The sequence below is a fragment of the Prunus dulcis genome, chromosome 1 (assembly GCF_902201215.1).
Source record: "Prunus dulcis chromosome 1, ALMONDv2, whole genome shotgun sequence".
NCBI lineage: Eukaryota > Viridiplantae > Streptophyta > Magnoliopsida > Rosales > Rosaceae > Prunus > Prunus dulcis.
Genome location: NC_047650.1, coordinates 43783058 through 43792951, shown reverse-complemented (window position 1 = coordinate 43792951; position 9894 = coordinate 43783058).

Genomic DNA, 9894 nt, shown 5'->3' with positions numbered 1-9894 from the left:
AAATTTCATTTTAGTATCCGGGGGACATTATCGAGTTTCCCTTTATTTTATTTTTTTCGCTAAAGTTGGAAGGGGCGGGGTACTCTTGCACACAAGTGTGTGATAAGATGGGGTTTCAACATCCGATCATTGGTTTGTAAGCCGATATCATTTTCACTAAGCTAGATCATATTGATACTAAATTTTCATCTTTACTAGTATGAGGATTTTTCATGTCAATTTCGGCCGTTTGGTTAGCATATTAAACTTGTTGGGAATGAAGTTCCCATGTCTAATCTTACGATATAGGAATGGAGGATATTCATTCTCATATTTGGGAACACTATGAAATGTCATTTTCTTTCATTCTTATATTCTATTTGTACTTTGTACAGTAATGAAAAGTTGTTTAGTTTTCCAACGATTCCCCTGCTTTTTTACCATTAATATTAATATGAAAAGTTTTTTAAATGTCAAAGTGAACTAAGAGTAAGAAATTCTCCGTACATAAGTTCATACCCATGAGTTAGGTATTGCATTTTCAAGGATGCATTTACCAAACATGTGAATGAATTTCATATCCATTCCCAAGCTCCTAAAACTTAAACTTTCATTTGTAATAAACTTTGATTTTACTAGAGTTTCATCAGCATCGCGACTCTACCATCAAAAAGTCAGTTAACTCATGACGTGGCAATAAAGAGAGCCATCCATTATTAAAAAATAATACAATAAATATATAAAATATGATAAATCTTTTAAAATAAAATTGGAAAGAAAAAAAAAACTCATTCTCACACGCCCTTTCTCTTAACTAACAAAATGAGTTAACTACATAAAACCTCCAAACTATTAGACATTTTTCAAGTTCATACATAATTTATTGACTATTTATAAATTCATACACAAAATTCTGGAAACTCTACAAACTACCCCTATTGTTAGCCAAATTGTTAGTAGTCTAGGGGATGAGGAATCGGGCAAAAGTCCATGTTTTGGAACTTGGGTGTGACATTGGTGACCATGGATAAGGTAAATCGGCGCTTGGTAAGATGGTTGTTGGGTTGTGATCCATTGGGTTAAATCGAAAATTGGCAATAGGGAGGTGTGGCTGAGAGGGGAAATTGGTGAGGAAAGGGTAAGGAGGTGCTCAGAGGAGGGTGTGGATGCGAGGAGGAGAAATTATAGAGTAGTACGGTACCACCATGTCAGCTCATGATACACCCATTTAGAATTTTGCATGTGTTTAAAAAAAAAAATTTCATTGTTCGTACAACTGGACTTTGGTCTCCAATTTTACCCTTGATAATAAAATTAAGGGAGACTTTGGAAAATCCAAAGGGGAGAGAAATTTTTTATAAGAAGCCAAAATGGACAAAATTGCCCTTATTTATTTTTGGATTTCCTAAGGAATCCTTTACATTTTGCATGTCTTTGATTTGAAAGTTGATAGATTTTTATGTCTTTTTTGAAAAAGCTTTGGCTTTTTCCAAAAGTGAAATTTTTTTTGTGGCTAAAACCTAAATTTACTTAAAATTAATAATAATAATAAATTAAACAAACAAGCCTGTGCAACAGCCTCCCACCCTGATCGTAGCCCCCTTCCACCGCTCACTCTCTGCTTCTATTCCTCTCTCCACCTTCAATTTCCTCATTTAAGTTGCCTTCATATCCCTCAAAACCTCCTGTTTCAAGTTCACTTTATCCAATTTTGCTCTCAATCCCACATGAATTCAACAAGAGAAGATTCAAGAAACTCTGTACACAATTTCTAAGTTGCCCAAGTGCATAAATGAATTTAGAAATATGTCACTAATTTAACTATGCAGAAAAGGCAAACTTAACAAACAAAAAACCTAAGAAACTCTAGGTATGCAGAATAAGCTTGTGCGCCCTTTGGAATATGAAGATAAAATCCAACTATAAAATAAAGTGATTCTTGGTGCAAGAGAGAGAGAGAGGGAGAGATGGAGGATGAATAGAAACATAGATGAAGGAAAAAGAGGAGGGGGCGGTAGCAAATGGCTGGGCACTGCCGACATTGGCTACACCTCTTCCTCCTACAAAGCAACTACTCACTACATACCAACTGAGTCTTAGTGACTCTAGGCATATCATCAACAAGACTAGAGCAAATCAAACTCGGAGCCATATCAAGAAAACAAACACCTAGGTCCAGATTGTAGCTTCACTAAGCAACACAATTAGCAACCACATTTCTTTCTCTATAAACATGCTAAAGATCACAAGTATCAAACTTTCCCATAAGCTCCCAGTAGCTTGAAACTTTTGACGTGAGTTAACCTACTAAATCAAGGAGATTTATTTCCTAAGTAATTAGGTGATTTACTTCCTTGTTTTATATAGTTGACACATCCTTGTATAATTAGGAGATATTCTCCTAATTAATTACTGTACTTATTTCCTTGTAAAGCACCCTTGTAAACTCCTATATATACCTTATAGTGGAGAAGAATACAATTAACCTAAAGTGTTCAAACCATATTCATGGTTTAGCATGGTATCAGAGCAATCGATCATAGGTTGTCTCTAATCCCTCAAATCATACCCTCAAATTCAAACCCAAACTCTAAATCAAATTCCTTACCTCCCAAATCAAATCCTCTTATCAAACTCCTTAAACACATACCTCTCAAATCAAATCCATCAATCAAATTCCTAAATCAAATTCCTCAAATTCTCAAATCAACTCATTAAACACAAACACACACTCATATCAAATCTTACTTTTGTTGCGATGTTAGGACCCCCTACAATTCACTCCCTCATTGCAGACTCACAGAAGCATGCAGCCACTCCTGCTGAACCGGCTACCCGGGTTTGTGCTTCTATCGCCACCACCAAAGGTTCTGCTTTTCATACGTCTTCTCCAAAGCCCACTTGGATTATTGACTCGGGTGGTACAGATCACATGACATTTGATCATGATCAAGTTATCAGTCGCACACCAACCACTCAATCGGTGGTGTCTAATGCTAATGGTACCCCCTCTTCTTTGGTTGGGGAGAGCTCTCTATCTCTCTCTAACTTCATACATCTGGATTCTGTATTGCTTGTTCCATCCTTGGACCATAACTTGTTGTCTGTTGCACAACTTACTACTACTTTAGGGTGTATTATAACATTTTAGCCGAATCATTGTGTTTTTCAAGACATCCTCACGGGGAAGACAATTGATTGTGGTACTAGGCGGGGCAAACTCTACTACTTGGACTGGGCACTGAATAGTGAGACTAAGGTTGGTCAAGCTTTCACAACAAATGGAGCTAGTTCTGAGAGGTAGATAGACAAATTTGGTTATGTCATAAACGTCTTGGGCATGCGTCGTTCGGTTATCTTCCATCATTATTTTCTTGTTTTGATGTTTCCAACTTCCAGTGTAATACATGTGAATTGGCTAAAAGCCATCGTGTTCCGTTCCCATTAAGTACAAATAAAATTTTGGTTCCTTTCTCCCTTATTCATTCTGATGATTGGGGGCCTGCTCAAATCACTACTCTTGTTGGAGCTCGATGGTTTGTCACTTTCGTTGATGACTGCACCCAAATGACCTGGGTTTCCCTTCTCAAAACCAAAGGGGAAGTCGGTTTGACATTTCAACAATTCCATAAAATAATGGCGACTCAGTTTCATGCCCAAATACAGGTTCTCCATTTTGATAATGGCTGAGAATTTCTTAATCATGATCTCAAAAAATTCTTATAGGATCATGGCATCATACATCAATGCTCGTGTTCATATACTCCTTAAAATGGGGTGGCTGAGTGAAAGAACCAACATTTATTGGAAATCGTTTGGGCATCTTTATTTGGTGCCAACATGCCTCGACCTTTTTGGGGCTAGGCCGTTCTCTCTGCAGCTTACCTTATAAATAGGATTCCCTCAAGTATCTTGAATTTTCAAACTCCTCTTCAAACACTTCACCACCATCTATAAATACCTCCCACCCCAAACCTTGAACCACAAATTTTTGACTGTGTTGTATTTGTACACTTACATGATCACCAATGCAACAAATTGGATCCCCGAGCAGAAAAATGTGTTTTCATTGGCTATGCCCCTCATCAGAAAGGCTACCTATGTTATCACTTTCCATGAATGTAGTGTTACCGGAACACGACATATATTTTTCAGAAGCACGTGAGGAGAATCTAGAGCCAAACACCCGACTTTTTCACAACAGAAGAGATTCAGGATCAAAGCAACCAATTGCCTCCCTTTATCCATCCATATGAGGCATCTTTACCTCAAAGCGACTGGTCGCCTCTCCCCCACAACCGGTCACTCCCCTTTATTCCTTCACAGGTGAACCACTATATTAAAACGACTGGTTGCTGTATCCCTCTTTGCCAAACATTGAGCCTATGTCGCCAGTGGAAAACGACTAGTCAACACCACGCTGTCAAAATTATGAGGAGAAAATTGAACTGTTTTTTGAGATTTTGCCTACTCCGGACATGCCTTCAGCTCTAGTACCACACCAATCATTTTATGAGGAAGTCATTCAGGTAACATCTCCCCCCGAAACTGATAACACTAATTAAATATACCATGATGATTTGATTTGAGAAAGCATAAAGGATATGGATACCCTTAGACGGTCGTAACTGGGAACAACGTGGAAAAGCAAAAGAAGCTACAAAAGTATTTGTCTCAGGAATTTGAGATGAAAGATTTAGGTGCTCTGAAATACTTCCTTGGAATTGAAGTATCAAGGTCAAAAAATGGTATATTTCTGTCTCAAAGGAAGTATGTTATGGATCAACTTACTGAAATAGGAATGCTTGGATGTAAGCCTACTGACACACCCATTGAGATGAATCACAAGTTGTGTGAAGACATGGACCGGTTGCCAATTAATAAGGAACAATACCAGCATATTGTTGGAATGTTGATATATTTGGCACACACAAGACCATATATTGCATATGTTGTGAGTGTGGTTAGTCAGTTTATGCATTCACCCAGTGTTTCTCATAGGAATACAGTTGATCGGATCTTAAGATACTTAAAGTTAGCCCCTGAAAAGGGATTAATATTCTTAAATAATGGAAATCTTGAAGTTGTTGGATATACAGATAATGATTGGGCTGGTTCCATTACAAATATACATTCTACATCATATTACTTTACACTTGTTGGAGGTAACCTAGTCACTTGGCGGAGTAAAAAACAAAATGTGGTTTCTCAGTCTAGTGCAGAAGCAGAGTATCAAGGAATAGCTCAAGGAGTTTGTGAATTACTGTGGATTAGAGGACTCTTGATAGAATTGGGTTTTTAACCAGGGAAGCCGATAGAGTTACATTGTGATAACAAGTCAGTTATCGATATTGCTCATAATCCAGTTCAACATGATCGAACTAAACATGTTGAGGTGGATAGACATTTCATCAAAGAAAAAATTGAGAACAAGATCATCTGTATACCCTTTGTAAAATTAGAAGATCAATTAGTGGTGTCTTAACAAAAGCTGTCTGTGGACAAGTGTTTTATGACTCACTTACCAAGTTGGGCATTGGTGACATGTATGCACCAACTTAAGGAGGAGTGTTGACGTGAGTTAACCTACTAAATCAAGGAGATTTATTTCCTAAGTTAATTAAGTGATTTACTTCCTTGTTTTATACAGTCGACACATCCTTGTATAATTAGGAGATATTCTCCTAATTAATTACTGTATCTATTTCCTTGTAAAACACCATAGTAAACGCCTATATATACCTCCTGATGGAGAATAATACAATTAACCTAAAGTATTTAAATCATATTCATATTTTAATATAAACTAGAGACGCCTAGGGAGTTTTTAATTCTTTTTTTTTAACCGAATGTATACACTGATTGAAAACGTTGAGATGTAAACTAATGAAATTGAAACCAAGTGGCCCATTTTGATAATTCCACTAAACCTAGAGTGGGGTATAATGTCATTAGCCATTTCCTAATTTATTTGTTAGTTTCCCAGGTCCGCTAAATTTTCTAGATTTGAGTATGATTTCAAGTTTTTCTAGATTTCTAAATTTTCTTTTTATCATGTTATCTCTAGGTTTGAGTTTGTTATAAATTCCTCATATAATTCATTAGAGTAGAGTTGAATTTGGACCTAGTTAGCATTTTCCTATATAATACTCATATTATACCCATACATACGTATTTTTCAAAAATACTTCCGTTTTCCGTGCACGTATGAAAGACTAAGTAAAATGCACATTTTTTTTAAAATCAAATGTACAATACACGTATTATACATACACATACATATTTATCGTTTAGTACATGTATTTTTTAACAAACTTAGAATACACACAAAATTCACGTATTATATATGTATTTTTCATATATTATTGAATAAAAATAATATATATTACAAATTATAAATAGAATAGATTATATTAAAATATTATATAGTGCCTGAACTTTTCATTTGTAGTTTTCAAAAAAAATTTTGAATAAAACACGTACATATTTTATTCGTATTTTTACTGTTCCATATTTTACTAACTATTTTGAGTTAAAGCTTGCAGAGATTGGAAAATGGGAAAGAAAAAAAAAATTCTATTTAAGACCCCACACTTTTCTTTGTTCACCCCAGTACTTAAATCATTAAGCTCTTAAGTTTTATTATTGTGTAAAAAGACAAAAAAGGTCATCCAACTTAATATTTAACCCTTGTACATCTGTACACACATCCCCACCACTCTTCATGTTAAGTTTTCGAAAAACACAAACATATAGGCTGACAGGACCCGATCCAAATTCCGCTTTGGAATCCGAGCCGGACCCTGTGCATGTCCGACACTTGGCGGATGTTGGGCACAAATGACCTGTTTGCCCTTCTATACAAAGCATGATAAAATAACAAGGTTGACTGCTACCGAAAAATCGGCAGAGTTTCCCTTGTAACTGGCTCAATACCAAAACATTTACACATGTCAAACAAGTATATATATACAACCAACTGCCAGCATACATATATATACATTCCAACAGTTCAATTCTAAGTCTAGGGCAAAACATCAGAGCAGTTACTAAGAATTTACAAAGGAATCAATCTTTTTACAAAACAAAAAGTCCTACATCAAAGGAAAGGCGCGGAAGATGGAAAACGGCCCGGTGGTGGACCCTGTGCACGCCTACTGCCTGGGGGCGCAAAACATGAAAAAGGGTGAGTAGACCCAAAAACAAAGTTTAGAAAATAGCATATGAACATACTAACCCTACTGTAAAAACAGTTGTACAAACTAAATTATTCTCTTTATTACTGAAATCAATGCACTCATATAATTATACATGCATATAAGCCAATCATACTCATGGTCAACATTAATTTCTTAAACCATTGAAAACAGTTTAAAACTACCACCTAAGTGTTCCTTTTATTTCTGTTAATTCCTTATATCCGTCAATTCCTTGCATCACCATGGGTGACACATACTCACAGGTCTAAGTGACACGAGGTCAATCCGAGCCGCAACTCGCAGGATTCAGGGGACCATAGTCCACCTGATCCACATTACTCGCTCCACACGAGTTTGAGTACCAAAGAACTCATGGGGCAACTGTCAAGCATGCTGACTAAACCGAAGGCAACATTTAATCTCTGGGTACAAGGTGATTTAGGAAAATATAACATTTCTGTAACCTTTCAAATTCTGCTACCATTTATCTGATAATTAACAAGAATTTCTTTTCCTATATCTTTTAAAGGAAATTTTTCTCGGCAGCATGCAAAATAAAATATTCAAAAGCATAGAACAGCTTATAACTGAAACTGAACTGCTTAAAATTCATTTATAAAAACAAAGAGTCTACTCATTGGTAGTCCGTGCTCGCTGGACCTCTTAAAAGTCCCGCCTGCGGGTCAACTGGTGCCCGGGTGCCTAATTCAATGACTATAATATTCTATTAATACAATATAGTATTAATTTAAAAACCCTGACCCCCGACTCCTAGAAGTACGTGCGTCAAATTAAAGTTATCCCTGTCTCGAAGGTTTGGTCTCGATCGGACGATCGGATTGATCACGATCGTACAATCGTATAATTTCTAAACCCTAGCCCTAGGGTTCGCGATTTCGGAGTATCTGAGACTCCGATTCACAATCCGTTGAATCCTACACGATGCTGAAATTATCTAGAGTAACATATCTGAAAAAGATTACAATCCAACGGCTCAACAGTATTGAACATGGAAATCGCACAATATGTAAAATCCGTTCGAGGCTCAAACGGTATCTAAATTGAGATCGGCGAATTCCTACGCGCTTGTGACAACCTAAGGATCTCATCAAGACATAGTGCCACTTCACTACCCTCGCCCACGCGCCCCCGCACGCGCTGGCAGCGCTGGGTGTCCAAAGTGATTATGCATCGCCTGAAAATCTCAAAACCACGGCTCCAAACTCCTGCCCTAGGTATAACACCATATTTGGAACCACTTTTGTTCTTGGACCTACCCTAAAAACTGACTGAAACTGGCCAAACTCGGAGGTCGAAAACCGACCAAATTCCAATTTGAAAACTGAGCTAGTTACGATCAAAATCGATGCAAACCTACCCAACCATCCGCTAGAGCATGGAAAATAGATAGAAATCCATACCTTACTCGACAAATTTGGAGAAGAATTGAGGGAGAACGAGCGGGTTGAAGTTTCTGTCAAAACTGCTCGATTTTCTACAGTTTCCGGCCAGCACCGGTGGTTCCACAGGCGGAGAGCGATCAAAAAGGGAAGAGGAGGTGGTGGCCGTTCGAACAAGACTGGTCTCGTGGCCGGTGGTGGCGACGGCGCCACAAAATGTCGATCGGGGGATAAGAGGTCGCGACGGGAGGGAAGGAGAGAGAGAGAGAGAGAGAGAGAGAGAGAGAGAGAGAGAGAGAGAGAGAGAGAATATGAGGGTTTTAAAAATCTGATTTTTTTCAAATTACCGTTTTGCCCCTCGTGATATTTTAACCGTATTTTCTTCGTTAAAACTCCGATTCGAGTCCACTTCATGTCTACGAACTCGTTTCGTCGTGCTCTACGCAACGGTGTATGTGGAATTGTCAAATTCTTTTTCGGTCAAAAAGTCAACTTTTCGTTAATAATTTATTCCAAGGGCAAAATTGTCCTTTCCTCTTAATAAATTACTAATTAAATATTAATTAAGGTTTGGGTTATTACATATGCACCTGTAACCATTAGAGGAACCTCTTGAGCTTGGTCTCTTCTAGTGAGCTTCTTATTGCTGTGTGTGCCACTCTGAGACTCGATTGGTTTTTCAGAGAGAGAGAGAGAGAGAGAGAGAGAGAGAGAGAGCAAAGGGGTTTTAGGAGGTAGCAGCTTCAAGTGCTTATATGCTCTCAAAAAGAAAGCACCAAAGCCGCAACCTAAACTTTTCTTTGCATACTGGATGTTAATATTGGCAATGGAAGAAAATGGGGCAATCAAGAAAGAGAAAAATTACACCTTTTTCACTTTGAACCATCCACAACCCTCGTTATCCATTGCTTTCCCATCCCCAATTGATCAAATTCCAGTTACATTTACCCAAACAAAACAAAAGATTGAATATACAAAACAAATTTGGTTGATTTTATTTTATATAACAATTGGGGAAAGTGTTTTGAACCCTAGCAAAACCCAGTACCCCTCTCATATCAATTTAACTGTCAACATTTCTCTATCAAAATCTCCTAGTTCATTCTCAAATTTTTAACAAAATAAATAATAATAATAATAATAATAATAATAATAAAATAATGCTTATACACATTTGACAACAATATTTTTATCTCTTTAACTAATGTGAGGTTGAGGGGCAAGATAGCAAGGTGTGGGGTTGATGAGTTTTTAAATTATTATTTTTTTTTTCTGATGGGAGTGTATTTAGGGATAGTTTAGGAAGATAATGGAGT